Genomic DNA, 17,796 nt, shown 5'->3' with positions numbered 1-17,796 from the left:
CTTGAGTAGAATGAGATTAATAGGACCTGTGATTTTCTGTGGACTCTTCTCTACCATACCCTGGCATCTAGAATAGAATAGGGCATACAGTGGGATTCTCAGTAAACATTTATTGGATAATCTCAGCATATTAAAAATAGGAAAAAATGTATTTGTTCTGGGGTAATTCATGTAATGATGAAACATTTCATAACATTTCATAATGATGAAACAGAGCATTTCATCATTATTGCACTGTGTTCATTAATCAAATTATGCACTTTAATTTTATTTTTAGATAACCTTATAATATATGAGAAACATTTTAAAATATATGACAGAAGAAAATATAGGAAGAAGAAAGGATATTTTAAATGGCTTATTTTCCTTTTCTGTATGTTTTATAATTAAATATTAAGAAATCACTCTGGATTATTCATCTACAAAATTAGGTGATTAGGGTGGAAAATAGCTTAAAGATTTTTTTTCTGGCAGAGTTGTATTTTGCTGATCTGCTGTTAGTCAGCCTTCTGTATCTGCTGGTTCTGCATCCACTGATTCAACTAATTTTAGATAGAAAATATTCAGGGAAAAAATCCAGAAATTTCCCCAAAGCAAAACTTGAATTTGCTACATGCCAGAAATTAGTTACATTGCATTTATTTTGTCTTTATAATGGTTTACACAGCATTTACATTGTGTTAGGTATTATAAGTAATCTAGAGATGATTTTAAACTATACCACAGGATGTGCTTAAGTTACCTGCAAACCAATGCCATTTTATACAAGGGATTTGAGAATCTGTGGATTCTAATATCTGTAGGGGTTCTGGAACTAATCTCCCATGGATACCAAGGGAAACAAAGGGCTGTATGTCATCAAATGAAATCTACACAAATCTAATGGTGTCGAAATGGAGAAGGAAAGGCAACCCACTCCGGTATTCTTGCCTTGGAAATCCCAAGGACAGAGGAGCCTGGTAGGCTATAGTCCATGGGGTTGCAAAGAGTCGGACAGAACCTAGTGACTAAACAAACAGCAATGATGTTGGAAACATTGGTTTAAATGCTTTTAAGAATATTCTACTTAATTTAAGGGAACAGAAGTAGGTAACATAACATCTAATAACTTTGACATTCAATTGTGCTGCAGATTCTGTAGACCAGAGTTACATTTATGAAACAGGTCCCCTTAACCTCAATCAAAGAAAATAAAATTCAGTGGTGAGACATTTATTATCAATTTTAAAAATTGACAAGTCCTTCCCAGTTTTAGCAAGCAATGTTTTGGTTTTCATTTTATTTTATAAATGTACAGTATTATTAATTGTCCTCATATTTAGAATTCAGTTGGTATACTAAAGAAACTTAATCAATGCTCTGATCAGTTGTATGCTCATGATGTTGAGTTCCTTTCTGGTAGTGATTTTCCCACAGGGAAGTTGTAGGTCAGAGAACAGGGGGAAACAGCAAAAGTCAGCCTTTATCTGGATTTGAGGATAAAATACAACAGCAATAACAGTAATTCAAGGGAACAAATGGTACCCATCACAAAATGTGTATGGAAAAGTTCCATGAGATTTCAGAGAAAGGGATCTCATTTTTAGTGTGGGAAGGAGAAAGAATCAGAGATTTAACAGGAAAGACAATTTGTAATTTGTTCCCACAGAGATAGAGGATGGGGGAAATTCCAGGTGAGAAGAGCTACAGCCTCAGGTATTTGTGATGAAGGTGGGCTGTTTCAAGAGTGGACTGAGGCCAGGTAGTGGAGGGACTTGATGGCTGTAGAAAGGAGTGTGAATGTTGGTAACTTAAAAGGGATGGTGGAAAGTGAGTAGCATGGTTGAACTTTTGTTTTGGGAAGATGATCATGGCAGCAGGATGAAAGAAGAGAAGAACTTTGGGGGTAGAACTATTAGCGTGATAGTCCAGGTGATGTGATGGGCAATGCAGTGGAAATGATAGAGCACTGAAGGGCTGGAGAGGGGAAGTATGTGCAAAGCTTCAAGTCGAGGATAGAAAAGCTAATTTGGTGTGGAGAAGGAAAATAAGCTGAATTTTAGAAATGCTGAATTTGAGCCTCTAAGTGATCCCTAAGTAAAGTCGTTGAACAGACAGTTTTACCTATAGAGTTCAGACTTGCATGAAAACTTAGAGGTGGAAAGGGAGTCTTTGTTGGTAATTCAAGAGATTTGGGTTCTTGGGACTTCAGATTCACATACAAGTCTCCACGTTGCTCCATTAAAATTTTAGCCACCTCCATAGAGTCAACCCCATCCCAAGCCAAATGGCAGGATCAACCCCTCATTTCCCTTTTTCAAAAGCCAACTCTGAGGCCTTCATTTTGGAGAACGCATAAGGCTCTAAGCTGCTAAGTAATCAAAAAAAAAAAAAAAAAAAAAGAGAGAGAGAGAGAGAAAGATCTTCAAATGAAGAGACTTATAAACCTGAGTTTTGGATTGGCTAATTATTATAACTGTCTCATAGCAGCTATTCACTCTGAAAGGGACACAGCAAAACAAAGACACCAGGGCTGAGAAACAGCACAAAAACATATCTCTCCTGCAGAACACAGGCCACATGGCTTGAACCAGTGCAGGCATCCACTGAGACAAAATACAGAATTAAAGTCATAGGAGTGTGAATGTCAAAAGGACCTAGAGAGCATCTAGTTAATGCCCCCTAATTTATGGTAAAAGAAGTTGAAACTTTTTTTTTTTTTTTTAGGAAATATTTTTGACTTGTGGGCCTGGTGACAACAAATCAGCTCCACTGTAGTGGTGGAAAAGCAGCTATAGGCACTGCGTAGCTAAGTGAGGGCCACTGTATACCAATAAAACTTTATTTACAAAAATTGGCTTGGCCAGCAGGATGTTTCCTAACCTCTGGCTTATACTATGGTGCTAATGAGGCCATTATCAAGACTCACTTTGGATCTTCATTGGTCAGTTTAATTGTAGTACTAAAATTTCTTTTTTTTTTTTTAATTAATTTTATTTTATTTTTAAACCTTACATAATTGTATTAGTTTTGCCAAATATCAAAATGAATCCACCACAGGTATACATGTGTTCCCCATCCTGAACCCTCCTCCCTCCTCCCTCCAGGAAGTTGAAACTTGCAGAGGGTAAGTGAGACTCTCAAGGTCACAGAGATAGTTATTGGCACAAAAGGGGCTATTGCACTCATCGGGTTTCTCTCAGAGGGGTGTGCTTTTATTGTTTTGCAATAAAAATGAATGGATAAATGCCCATAAAGCAAGAAATCACATGTAACATGTGTGTCTTTATTTTTGCAGCATTAATTGAGTTATTAAAGCAAAGATCCAGGTACAAATATGGTAGAAGTATGCAGTAGCATAAACCTTTCACACACTCCTCTCTATTAGAGAGGGCAATAAAGGACATGTGTCTTCAGTGAAAACTTACGGATTTTTGTTTTCAGAATAAAGTGGGATATTTCAAAGCACTAACAGGTAAAAGAAACTTAAAAGTATGTATATTCCTTTTGCTTCTACTAATGGCCTGGTACCACCTGTTCCTGATCAGATAAAAATGCTGTGTTTTCAGTCTCCATCACTGTTCTGGCCACAACTGAGGATAATGTGCAAGTCTCCACGGATTAGGTATTTTAGTTCAGATGGAGAGGTGTTACACACGCAGTTCAATAGCTCTACCTGAGGAATTAGACTGAAATTCTGGAAAGGACACTTTCTGATGATGTGCTCAGTGCTGCTTATTATCCTTGGAGCATGGTCACTGCCCTTGCGGTGGTGGTAGACAAGTTTTCCACCCATTACTGCCTCCTGGGAGAAGTGACTCAAGAGGCATGGAGTTCTCAGCACTATATGCAACATTTTCCATGCAAACCAGCTTTTTTCTTTAGTTTTAAAAATGACTTCATGTCAGTGTGACCCCCGTATATTTGAGTATTGTTAGACTTTGAGTCTCCTTTAAGAGTGAGCATATTAAACAAAACAAATTTTACCCCCCTATACTACTCTCTATGCATTTATTAACATTCCTAGAAGTATTTTCTTGGGATTTAGGTGGGAGATTTATGTTCTGGATCTTTTTTTCCTCCCACAATCATTTCTATATTTAAAAGTTTTCAAATACATTCCCCCTCTACAGAAGGGAAACAGGATAGATACAATAATATTCCAACAGTAATATTCCATTGTGTGAATATATTACATTTGGTTTATCCATTAATCAGTTGATGAACAATTGAATTTTCTTACCTTTTGGATGTTTTAAATAATGCTGATGTGAACACTCATTTACAAGCCTTTGGATGTATGCCTTCAATTCTTCACCTGGTCAACATTTGGGCTTCCCAGGGGGCTCTAATGGTAAAGAATCCACCAGCCAATACAGGAGACATAAGAGATATGAGTTCATCCCTGGATCAGGAAGATCCCGTGGAAGAAGGCATGGCAACCCATTTCAGTATTCTTGCCTGTAGAATCACACGGACTGAGGAGCCTGGCAGGTTACAGTCCATAGAGTTGCGAAGAGTCAGACATGACTGAAGTGACTTTGCGCACATGCACACCGTCATTCTTTGGCATGGTTAACTTGAAGAATAACCAAAAGTTGTTTGCAGATATTTTATTTCTAAAAGGGACATACACTCCTGTATTTTCTTACAGATGAAATTCATTTCAATAGCATTTATTTCTTCTGTACTGAAAAAGCTAAGAATTTTATAGTGGACACGAATGTAAATCTTAGTAGGTGAAAGTGACTCAAGTTTGCTAGTTTTTATAAGCTAAAGGAGCTGAGAAAAAAGTTCATCAGGTCAATAAGCCAGGGATGACTAAAATACTGATTACCAGCCATAATTTCTTTATCACAAATTTTCCTGGTTGAATACCATAATGGTTAATTTTATGTGTCAACCTGACTGGGCTACAGGTTGCCTGCATATCTGGTCAAACATTATTCTGGATGTGAGTGTTGGAATTGACATTGACTTTGGTAGACTAAGTGAAGCAAATTGCCCTCCCTAATGTGGGTAGAGCTCATTGAATCAGCTGAAGTCCTGAACAGAACAAAAAATGCTGATCTGCACCCAAGGGAGAATTCCTTGCTCCTGTTTTTGAACTGGGACACCAGCTTTTTCACATTTGGGTTAAAACTGAAGCAATGGTTCTTCCTGGGTATTGAGCCTGCCAGCCTTCAGAATGGAGCTATGCCATTAGCTCTCCTGGGTCTCCAACTGCCCACTCACCCTGCAGACCCAGCACTTGTCATCCACTGCAATCAAGTGAGCCAATTTCTTATAATAAATCGCTCCATACATACACATTTATCTATAGAAATATCAATATCATTAGCAATATCAATCTAATTTATATATATGCTGCTGCTGCTAAGTCACTTTGGTCGTGTCCGACTCTGTGCGGCCCCATAGACGGCAGCCCACCAGGCTCCCCTGTCCCTGGGATTCTCCAGGCAAGAACACTGGAGTGGGTTGCCATTTCCTTCTCCAGTGCATGAAAGTGAAAAATGAAAGTGAAGTTGCTCAGTTGTGTCTGACTCTTAGCGACCCCATGGACTGCAGCCTACCAGGCTCCTCCATTCATAGGATTCTCCAGACAAGAGTACTGGAGTGGGGTGCCATTGCCTTCTCCATTTTATGTGTGTATATATATATATATATATATATATATATATATACACACAAATATGGACTTCCCAAGTGGCACAGTGGTAAAGAATTCACCCACCAATGCAGGAGATCCAGGTTGATCACTGGGTTGGGAAGAGCCCTTGGAGTAGGAAATGGCAACCCATGCCAGTATTCTTGCCTGGAAAATTCCATGGACAGAGCAGCCTGGCAGACTACAGTCTATGGGGTTGCAAAGAATTGGACACAACTGAGCATACACATTCCATACCACATATATTTATATGGCTTCCCTGGTGGCTCACTCAGATGGTAAAGAATCTGCCTGCAATGCAGGAAACCCAGGTTCAACCCCTGGTTTGGGAATATCCCCTGGAGAAGAGAATAGATACTCACTCCTGTATTCTTATCTGGAGAATTCCATGAACAGAGGAGCCTGATAAGCTACAGCTCATGGGGTCACAGAATTGAACACAACTGAGCAACTAACACACATTATATATGTGTGTGTGTGTATATATATATATATATATATATGTTAACATATATATATGTTATTGGTTCTGCTTTCTGGAGTACTCTAACACAAATGTATGGACACCTTCCCCACTTACTTCCCTCTTGCTGCTAGGCCCAGCGTTGCGTGGACGCGAGTGGACATGAAGAGCAGAGAGTGGGATGTCGCTGTGCCTCCCTTTGGTCTACTGTTGTTTCCCACTGTCTGTGGCTCTTTGATGTTCACATAAGGAGAAAGCTGGTGAGAGGTGGAGATGTATATTGGTCGAAAGGTATTGGAGAGAGAAATTTAGCAGAGGGATATGTCTCAAATTTATGATGCCTCTATAGAAAGTTGATTATCGGATTCTTTCATTTGTTAATGTGTTTTATTTGTGAGTTTGTTTCACTTGTTAATTTCTCAGGTAAAAATGTTTAACTGGCAGGTTTCATACAGTTGCTGTAAGATTGTTTCAATATGACTTACCATACCTTTTTCATACCAAAATGTTAGATGATGAAAATAAATCCATTTATGTATTCTGTCTGCCTTTCGGGCTTATTTCTTGTTAACGCTTATTACCCATTGTTTACTAACAGTGAAATATTCCTGAGAGAATCTCTGGCAGAGGACAGCCAGTTCTAGATCTGCCGAGTCCTATAATTGTCTTCTTTTTTCTTCCAGAAGATGACTCAGTCACCCTGACTGGTTCTTGAGCTTCATCTTCTCAGTTTTGTTCAGCTTAATAAATATTTGTGGGGCATCTCTTATTCATTGGGCACAGAGCTAAAGCCTTTAGAAGCTCACTTCCTAGTTGGGAGAGACAAACTTGTGAGCAAAAACGGTTCAGTAGATGTTAGTCTGCACTCTGGTATATACATCCACGACAGGTCCACCCATAACGCTTGCGGGGCCTGGGGCAAGAATGAAACACATGTTCCACACATCTAAAGATTGGAAATTTGTAAATCTAACTAACAGACCATTGCCAAATTAGATATGTGCTATCCTCATCCCTTGATACATACACCTGTATGACCAAGTTTGAACCTAGAAATATGGCTCCTTGGAGTTCTACACAGAAACATGGAATTGAAGGAAAGCCAGTCCTTGACCTGCAGCCCAACCCCTTCTAGCCCCATTCCTGGCTATTGCATACTGTGGGGGGCTTGCAAATACACTCCCAGCCCAGATGTGCAGAGTGCATCCATGTGGACACAAACAGCTGGACTTTGGCCACCTGTGAGCCTAAGGGTGCATACAAACCCCAAGGCCTTGAAAGTGGGGTCTGGACCATTTATACAGAGAATTCTGTGTCCAGGGAACCTAAAGCAAGCTTCAGAAGGGGTGGACGGCTCTGGGTAAACATTTCCACTTGGCCCTGAGGAGGCCTTCACAGGCAGGAATATAAGAGCCCTGGGAAGTCTGGATGTGGGGTGTGCACTTCTTGGCATGGAACCCAGGTGCACACAGATCCTGCCACAAGGCACAGTGGGAGTTTCAGGTGGACTCTCAGCAAAAAAAAGGAGTTAGGGAAAATTTCCAGAGGAAATAATATCTGAGCTAAGATGTTGAAGGGGAGGGTAGCCAGATAAGCAAAGATGGACAGGCCATCATGAGCTGAGCAATCAGCAGTGGCTCATTTGTAGAGAAGTGGCAGGCACAGTGTCACCATGTGAGAAACTAGGAAGGCGGCACCTTCCCCTCTGCCAGCGGCAGTCTGTAGGCACAAATACCTAGCCTTCACCTCTAGACCTGCCTGTGGTTTAGACTGTGATCTCTTCAGCAGCTTTGGGTTTCAAAGCATCTTCCACTCAGGGTTTCTGCTCCAGGCTCCTGTCCTGGGTCCAGAGCAGTCAGGAGCTCTCTGGCTCTCAGAGCCCTGGCAGTAACTTTCTATTGTCAGTCTTGGCAGTAGCCAAGGTAGAATTCTAGTTCTACCTGAAACTTTTTGCAACATGTGGTGATATTGTCACGTTTCCCCCTCTTTTCTTTCTTTCCAAGACATTTCTGCCACAATCTATCTGTTCACCCACCTGTGCTATTGGGTGTTTAACAGTCCTCATGTGTTCACACTGCCTTTACTGAAATGTCACCATCCTATAAATTCAACAAATGCATGGATTTGGACTTCTATTGGTTTTGATCACTGATGTATACCAAGCCATTAGAGCAAAGCTTTACTCTTGGAGGAAGAACAACTGATGAAATGTCCTTTCTTCTTTCCCTGACATGACAGTTTTTAATTAGGCTTTAAAACCCATGTGTAGATTTCACTTCCAGAAGACTGCTTACTTCTGGGATGGCATAGATGCCCATTCTGGTTTGGCCTAGCACTTAGCACACACCACAGTCCTTAACATTTGTCTTCAGGTTGACTTTTTGAATCTCCTGTTGTTTTAGGCCCCTAAGCTTGGAGTTTTTATGTTTATCTCTGTATCTTCAGTTCATATTATCACAGCTCTCAGACCATACTGAGAAAATGATAAATGTTTATAAATGCCTGTCTTACCATGATATCTCCTCTGAACTTTAAGCCAAATGCACACATAAAATCAACTTTGTATATTTCAAAGACACCCCAATGTCACGCTTCCCTGGATTTTCTTGTGGCTCTACCCAATATATCCTGTTGCTGTGTTGAAAAATAATTCCTCTTCCAATTACTTACTCTATTTTATTGCAGTTATCTTGACAAGAAATTTTATTGACTTCTGAGAGTCTAAAAATGACCCTGGCTTATACTTGACACTGAGTAAGTGTTGGTAAATCAATGAATAGCAATCATACTCCTCTATAAACCTGCTTATTGCTGCCATTGTTTCCCATCAGAGTGACTGTCACCAATCTTCACCAAGTTACTCAAATCAGAAAGCCAGCTCTCATTCTTTCTTATGGTTTATTTTTACAATTTAAGTTAAGGTATAACTAACCTTTTATAGAATACTCAACCATTACATGTTCAGTTCAGTGAGCTTTGACAATTATTTACCCATATAACAATTGCCCAAACAAGACAGAGAACATTTCCATCACTTAGACAATGTCCGTTGTGCTCTTTTCCAGTCAACCCACTCCTCAGAACCAACAATTTTCTGACTTCTGACACCATAGATTCATTCTGCCTATGTTTTTTAATTTCATTTAAGTTAAACCATACAGTATGCACTCTTTTGGGTCTGACTTCTTTCTCTTAGCATATTTTTTTGCTTAACACATTGCAGTGCCTGTTGCTATATATATCAGCAATTTGTTCATGTTTAAATCTGAGCAGTATTCCATTGCATGAATATATCATAATTTGTTTATCCACTCCTTATGATAGGTATTGAGATTGTTTCCAGTTTGGGGTTATTATAAGTAAGACTTCTGTGGACATTCCTATGCAGTCTTTTGGAAGGGATATATTTTTATTTCTCTCGGGTAAGTACCTAACAACGTGTGGGGTTGTGTGTCCCTGAGACCACCCTCAAGTTCAATAATTCACTAGAAGGATGCATAGGACTCAGAAAACTATTATGCATATGGTTAGAGTTTATTGTGGTTTAGAGATTAAAATTAGCAATGAGAAAAGCCTCATAGAGTAGAGTCTAGGAGAGACCAGGTGTGAGCTTCCAGTTGTTTGCTTCTCAGTGGAATCAAACAGCAGTGCTTAGACACTGATGTATGATAATACATGCAAGGTATTTTCAACCAGAGAAGCTGACCTGATTCTTGGCGTAAGGTTTTATATTAGTGGTTGGCCGTGCAGACAAAGCTGACTGCTCACGTGGTGACTTTGGTTTCCAGCCCCTCCAGAGGCTAAGCTGTGTGACCCTCACAAATCACGAGGCCCATCCCAAGGCCCACACTTAAATCACTATCTGGTGTGGCTCAAGGCAAAGACAAGATATTCCAAAGACAAAAGATTATCATCCAGAGTCGGGAGGAAAGAATGAAACAATTTTTGGGCAGGATCAGTCCCTTAATGCACAGAGTATAACTGCTAGGTCACAGTAGGTTTATATTCAACTTTTTAAAAAACTAGGAAATTGCTATCCAAGTGGCTGTACCTGTTTACATTTCCACTAGCAGTGTATGAGAATTCCAGTTGTTTCACATCTGTACCAACTTTCAGTATTGTAAGTCTTTTTTATTTTAGTAGCTATTCTTAGTGATTTTGAATATAATTTGTGATTTTAATTTTCATTTTTTCTGATAATAATGTGAGCACCTTCTAATGCTCATATCTTTTAGTATAAATCAGTGGGCATTTTTGTATATCTTCTCGGAAGTTATTCTTGACACTTCTCATGCTTTTACATTCTGTATCCAATCCTTCATCAAGCCTTCTTGATTTCATGTCTGAAATATCTCTCAAACTCTGATTTTCTCTGTCTCTACCAACACCACCCTAAACTGAGCCCCGTGGATCTCTATTCTGGGCTTCTCCGGTGGCTTTTTAGTGCTTTACCTACATCCCCAGTGACCACCCTCTGATCTATTCTCTATTACAGATGGAATGGTATGTTGAAAATTTAATTCCTATTATTTTATAATCTTTCCTACACACACTAAAATAAAAGCAAAGACAAACAAAGCAAACTTCATTGCCTTACCATTCCTTTTAGAATAAAGCATTTCCTGGCATGATGAATAAAACCTTGCAATCTCAAGCCCTCGCGTCCTCTCCAGTCTTCTTTTCTGTCCTTCTCACCCTTGCTTTCTACACTCCAATCATTCTGGCTTTCTTTCTATCCTTGTTTTCACTTCTGGCTCTCCCCTACCATACAGTTTATATTCGTGCTGCTACTTATGCTTGGAAATCCTCCTTCCTCTCTTTTTTAATAAGTTAACTTCTTCCCATCTTTCATAGTTCAACTCAAGTTTCACTGGCTTAGAGAAACCTTCCACAACTTCCATGACTAGGTCCAATTCCTCAGTGATAGGTATTCTTGGCTTTCTATGTAGCTCTTCTGAAGGTGATTTATCAGAGCTGAAATTTAAATTTATTTCTGTGATTTTTTATTTCTCTTCCTCTCTCAGTGCCAATACAGAAGGACTCAGTGGTATGCTGGAATCAACTCTAAGAACCAGTCATGGGCTTTTTCCAACTCCACTATCAGAGGCAGCACATTGATAGCTTGAAGTTAGCTAGGGTTCACATATTTACACCGTAGAAACTGGCAAATGATATGGACTAGGGATGTCCCCCCCTTCCTCGAAAGCTGGTGGTTTTAAATGTTTGCCAACACACTACAAGAAGCACCAGGGATTTTTTTCCTCCAACATTATATCCTCACCAAATAAGAAAGTCGTTGGCCACAATAATTTATCAACTAATATATGTTAAATAAGTGAATAATTTAGTACCCTGGGCTCTCCAATACCCTTGGAATAGCTTTTTGCTCTTTTCTCATCAAACTCTCTTTAATATTTTGAAGGAGGGTCATTGGACTCTGGTCTGTTTACTATTTTTGACTTGGTTGCAGCAATAAAAATATTAATATTGTATTTCTAATCATTAACTTTTTCTGGATAGCCTGTGGAATAGGTTTTCTCTTTTCCTATGCTCCAAATTTGCTGGTTCCTCAAAGGCCACACTGTTTATTAGGGAAAATCAAATGACCCAGCATGAAACAAATGGGAACTAAGAGGAGACAGGCAACAGAGAGAATATATATAAATTTATGTAGAGTATATTTATGAACAAAAACCTCTTAAAGTTTCATTTCTGTTCTTCTGATTTAAGCTCTTCTGGAATTATTTTCTTTAGTGTGTGTGGAATGTATTGTGGAGAACAGTTCAGGGTTCAGGTTAAGCTGTTAGCCAAGTTAATTGCTGCCTGTGGGGATGCAACATGATATAACTCTAGTTTTCTCAAGTTTTAGTCATTCCATGTTACTGTTATTATTTTTGCCATGACATCGTGTGGTAACACATCTGCTGCTGCTGCTGCTGCTGTGTCACTTCAGTCATGTCCGACTCTGTGCAACCCCACAGATGGCAGCCCACCAGGCTCCCCCATCCCTGGGATTCTCCAGGCAACACATCTGCAGGCCAATTATATTGTTATTTGTAATATTTCATATTTTTCTTAAAATTGAGCCACTTTTAAAAACCTAAATTTATTTTTAAAGGCATTTGTATAATGCTTTTAAATGCTTTATTCTCCCAAATTACATTAAACTGACACATGGCACTTAGAAGATGTGCACCAGAAGTCATCTCATGCACTGCCAGTAGTATCCCTAGCATAATTTGGGGAAAAAAGTAATAGCACAGAACATGGATTTTGGGGTTATCCACACTTGGACTGTTTTCTTAGATATCCCAGAAAGTCAGATTTCCTCTCTAGGACTTATATTATCTGTAAATGCAGCTCCCTGAATCTGGGGTGGATAATAAATAAGATGATGTACAGAACTGGATGACCAAGGGGTAGAGCTCATAGGAGGTGCTCATAGATTAATGTCTTTTTCCATTTATTACTCATCTTTACTACTTTACTGGTTCAATCACCGCTTTATGACTCTCACTAAAGCATATTTTTATTGTAATGCAATTTTTACATAGTAAAATGCATAAATCTTAAGTGCATACATGTCAACATCTGTTCATTATTGGTTCTAGATTTACTGTTTAAATTGAATGTCTGAATATTTGACCTCTCATATCATGTCTAGTATATACCGTATGTTTGATTTTATTTTATTTTTTGTTTTTGTTTTAAATTTTATTTTATTTTTAAACGTTACATAATTGTATTAGTTTTGCCAAATATCAAAATGAATCCACCACAGGTATACATGTGTTCCCCATCCTGAACCCTTCTCCCTCCTCCCTCCCCATACCATCCCTCTGGGTCGTCCCAGTGCACTAGCCCCAAGCATCCATTTTAGAAGCATCATGACTTCTATGAGATTTTTTATTCATACGAAGAATTCTGTATGAATCTGAGTTAAAAGTACTGAATATTTACAGTTGTGAAGTACTGCTCAAGCGTTCTTGTTAGTAATATTCGTTCCATTATTCTTACTATCAATATGAAGACTGAGGTTTTCTGTGGTTATTCAGTCACTCAGTCATGTCTGATTCTTTGGGACCCCATGGACTGCAGCATGCCAGGCTTCCCTGTTCATCACCAATTCCCAAAGCTTGCTCAAACTCATGTCCATTGAGTCAGTGATGCCATCCAACCATCTCATCCTCTGTCTACCCCTTCTCCACATGCCTTCAGTCTTTCCCAGCATCAGGGTCTTTTCCAATGAGTTGGCTTGTAGCATCAGGTTTTCTAACTTGGACAAACCTGTAACTTTTTATCCATACTTTGCTCAGGATTGAATAACAGCCTTGTTCCATATGGATCACTTAGCAATCAGCAACTTGCAGTTCAAAATCAGCAGCTCTCTGGGGGCGGATTCAGAAGTGTGAAACAATCTTGCAAGGGTTGCTGATTTGTGTTTCTGCCTCAAACTGCAAGAAATTAGCAATTAGCCACCTTTGGTGTATTTCCACAGCTGGTCTTGAGTCATGATCAATCAAAAGCAGGAATCAGGAATCATGATAAAAGGAACCATGCTTAGATACCAGATTGCCTAATACCAGCTCAATTCATCCATCAACAAAACATATTGCTTGCTTGCTGTGAACCTGGCCATTCTGCTGTCGTGTCTGCCAAACCCTCCTTGACAACACCAGTCCTCATCGAACTCTCTCCTCTGAGTCCTGCATTTGTGGACTTGCTGCGTCACAATGGACCCTTCTCATGTGACAGCATCCTTCATGAGGGCAGTGTGCAACCTCAGGAAACATTGTATTTTTGTTATTATTTTGTGAGGGAGCATGTCTTGTTTTCATAAGTTCTATCCCTTAAGGGCCACATAGAAACGTGGTCACTTTATTGGAGGTTTGGGAAAAAACAAATCTTGCTTAACATAAAGAATCTTCTTATAGGCAGAAATGTCTACCAGTTAGATGGCTGCCCCAAGAGAGCGAGTGTCCTCCAAAGGCATTATTCAAACAAAAGCTCCACAATCATCTGACAGGATGATATAAACAGAGAATTAAAAAGTTCAGAAGGGTAGTTAAACTAGTTGAGCTCCAAGGCCCTTTATATATAGATTGTATAATTCTACACATTCTAAAGTCGCCAGTCCAGGGTCGATGCACGGTACTGGATCCTTGGGGCTGGTGCATTGGGACGACCCAGAGGGAGGGTAGGGGAGGGAGGAGGGTGGAGGGTTCAGGATGGGGAACGCGGGTATACCTGTGGCGGATTCATTTCGATATTTGGCAAAATTAATACAATATTGTAAAGTTTAAAAATAAAATTAAAAAATAAATAAATAAATAAAAATAAAGACAAAGCCTGGAATAATAGAATTAGTATCAACTCTGAAACCAAATATAGGTGGGTTTTATTTCAGCTCTGTGTGCCTTTGGGTGCATTACTTCGCCTCACCTTTATCACCTACAAAACTGAAATAATATCAACCTTGCAAAATCCAAGATATAGAACTATTGTGCCCAAAATGCCTGAAATACAGTAAGTGCTCAATAAACAGTCATTTCCCCCCACTCCAAAAAAAAATAAAATAAAATAAAGTACCTTGAATGGTTGCCAGCGCAAGGCATAAGCAGTAGAGTTGGAGACAAAAGATCTACAAACCTAAATAAGTAGGCTTTTGTAAAAACCAGCCTTCTTCACTAACATACTAACAAAGCATAGAATTAACTAGTGTTGTGTTAGTTATTCACTTTAAAATACTTTGATATAGACAGTGGGTCATAATGGCTGTCATTATTAGTCAGGTTAAGCCACAACCCAAGTCATTCTAGTATATTCACTAGATCAGCTAGCATTTCTAATCAGGAAGCCTGTATCTCAGAAGTAACATTAACGTCTCTAAATGCTTCCATTATCCAGAGGGGCAGAGGACTTAGGGAGACTAAACCCTGGAATCAGACCGCCCCCATTGGAGTCTTGGTTCTGTTATTTACCAGTTATAATATCTCAGGAATTTAAATTACCTGCACTTCAATTTCTGAGCCTGTAAACTGGGAATATACTAGTGACTATGTTGTAGACTGCCAAGAGGATTAAATGAGTTAACACAGATATAGTTTTTAGAGCACTATATGCCACAGAGTAAGTCCTGTGTAAGTGTTAAATGAACAAAATCAATTGACATCAGATCCTTTGCTTAATAACATTCTAAGTGTCAGAAATGAGTTCTCACTGATGAAATTAAAGGTACCCAAATTGTGTAGATTGGTTTCCATAAACTAAAGACTATCCTTCTACTCTTGCATGAGTGGGATATAGAGCAAGGCTTGAAAGCATGACATTCAAAATTTAATCCTTAATTGTCTAGGTCCAGCATTTGAGTCAAAGGATTCTGGTTTCCTGATGTCAACTGTAATGGAAACAGAATCCTACCACTGAAGTAGATATCATTTTGCCTTAATTAGACATTAAATGTATGATGGTAATTGAAGCAATAAAAACATAAAGAACTAGAATTTATGGAGCTTGCAAACAGGTTATATGAATATTTGTCTACTTGCTAATGAATATTTATATAGTAAATATATTTATGTGACAGAATTTATTCTGAGTCTTACTCAGTGGAGAGGTTGTGGGGCAGAAGCTAATTCTCACACGTATTAAATACAAATTGTAGTATTACCTACAAATATGGTCTATTCTAAGAACTGCAGCTAATGAAATTGAATTAAGTTCACTTAACAAGAAAAGGAGAATAGACTAGGATATATCAAGATGCAAGCTTCCGAGGTGGTGTGGTGGTAAAGAATCCACCTGCCAATGCAGGAGATGTGAGTTTAATCCCTGGGTCAGGAAGATCCCCTGGAGAAGGAAATGGCAACCCACTCCAGTATTCTTGCCTGGGAAATTCCATGGACAGAGGAGCCTTGTGGGTTACAGTCCATAGAGTTGCAAATAGTCAGACATGACTGAGTGACTGAGCACACATGCATATCAAAGTGCAATGGTTCAGTATGATCCACTGAACTCAGTAAGTCAGAAGAATCTGAAACACTAGCAGAGAGGGTAAAACATGAACCTCCATGAATGGATGAAACATAGCTAACAACAGTATAATAAAGATAGGAAGGAAAGCATGAGAGTGACTGAGATTTGGAATTAATGAGGGGTAGGAATTTAAAGATTGGATAACAGGAGTAACATCAAAATATGAAGAGATTAGAAGTTAAGGAAGTTGTTTTTGGCTGGTGGACAATACATAGCTTCCTAATATGGCTTCTCTTGACATTTCATAGAAATGCTGTCTTGCACATCATCAGTGATCTCCTAGATCCCAAAGCCTTATTTTATTTCTTCCCTTTGTTCACCTTTCTGCTGTGTTTGACCTATGATGTAATTTCCCTTTTGGAATAAGGCAAGCACAAAGGCAGGAATGCCAGCTGTGGGCCCTTGAGAGAGTGGGGGCTGAAAATCCAGATTTGCGAAAGCAGAAGTGTTGATGTTGTGGCATCAAGGGGATGCTGTGCTAGGGTGCCTGGATGCAAAGAACTGTGATGGAACCTTGGAGGATGACGGCACTGAGAGGGATGGGCAGGGGAGCAGTGATCAGAAGACAGGCAGGGAATCAGGGAGCTCAGAGAGAGAAGCCAAAGGATACTGTGGGTGCTTACTGATGCATTCCTGTTGTGGGTGGCTCTGGAAGCTGCTAGGGCTGGGCTCTCCCTGTTTGCAGAGAGGATAGGAAAGACAGTGAATAAACTGTGGGAGGGAGCAGAATAGGAGACACATCAGACCTGCCTACCAATTTATTAACTCCATGGATGCATCCACCTAGAAAATATTGATGATTCACTGAGATAATGGTTTTCCTTGTTTTCAATTTTATCTCTTCCTGTAGTGTCTCTTCCTTGCTTCATCAGTAAAGTAAATCACAAAATGATGGAAACTGTGTGTCTCTTCTTGACAAAGCAGAAGCCCTGTTGCCATGGGACTCCCTACAGTTTTCCATTATGACAATTATTATAAAAATATGTGTACAAGGAGGACAAATGAAAGGACCCATCAAAATGAATGTGTAATTACATTTTTTTACAACACTGTCTTCTAATCATTGGGAAATGTTTGCATTTAAAACATTTGAAATTAAAATTAATTGGTTTAATCTATGTTGTATTTCTTTCTTCAGGCTCTGGATATCCCATGTTAATAACTTTCCTTCATTTTTTTAATAGAATGTAAAGGACAATACTCTAGTGGATGGAGTCATCGATCTATCCAACAGATATTTTACCAAAAGCCTCTTACATGCTGGCTCAAGCGTCCCACCTACTAGACATACAGAAATGAATAAAAATTGCCCCTGCCTTCAGAAAGTTCTGAAAAAGTTCCACAGATAAGAAATTTTGATTTACTTTGTCAGTTGTTTTGCTTAAATATGTTTTAAAATCTGTCTGCTTAAGTTTCCTTATCTATTAAAACTTTTTGTTGTTGCTTAGTTGCCAATACTTAGAACACAGTTAAATACTCAACAAATATGTTAAAGTCAAGGGATGATGTATGCAAAAAATAAAGAACAACATACCTAATTAATTCATGAATTTTCATGAGTTGGACCACCATGGAGGCCATCTGCCCTGTGTCTTTTGCAATGCTGCTTGCTCTTGGAGGAAGGACAATCGTGTCTGATGGATAAAGTCTT

At 39.1% G+C, this 17,796-nt stretch overlaps 1 long non-coding RNA gene across 1 annotated transcript; it reads left to right on the top strand.

Moving 5' to 3' along the window:
- Positions 1-860: 860 nt before the first annotated feature.
- Positions 861-17,545, top strand: LOC133228486 (uncharacterized). The gene is made up of 3 exons (XR_009730215.1): positions 861-959; positions 16,996-17,172; positions 17,330-17,545. It is a non-coding gene; the product is annotated as an uncharacterized LOC133228486 (long non-coding RNA).
- The last annotated feature ends 251 nt before the right edge of the window (positions 17,546-17,796 follow it).

This window comes from Bos javanicus, chromosome 17 (assembly GCF_032452875.1).
Source record: "Bos javanicus breed banteng chromosome 17, ARS-OSU_banteng_1.0, whole genome shotgun sequence".
Lineage (NCBI taxonomy): Eukaryota > Metazoa > Chordata > Mammalia > Artiodactyla > Bovidae > Bos > Bos javanicus.
This window is presented reverse-complemented; position numbering and strand designations above follow the sequence as displayed.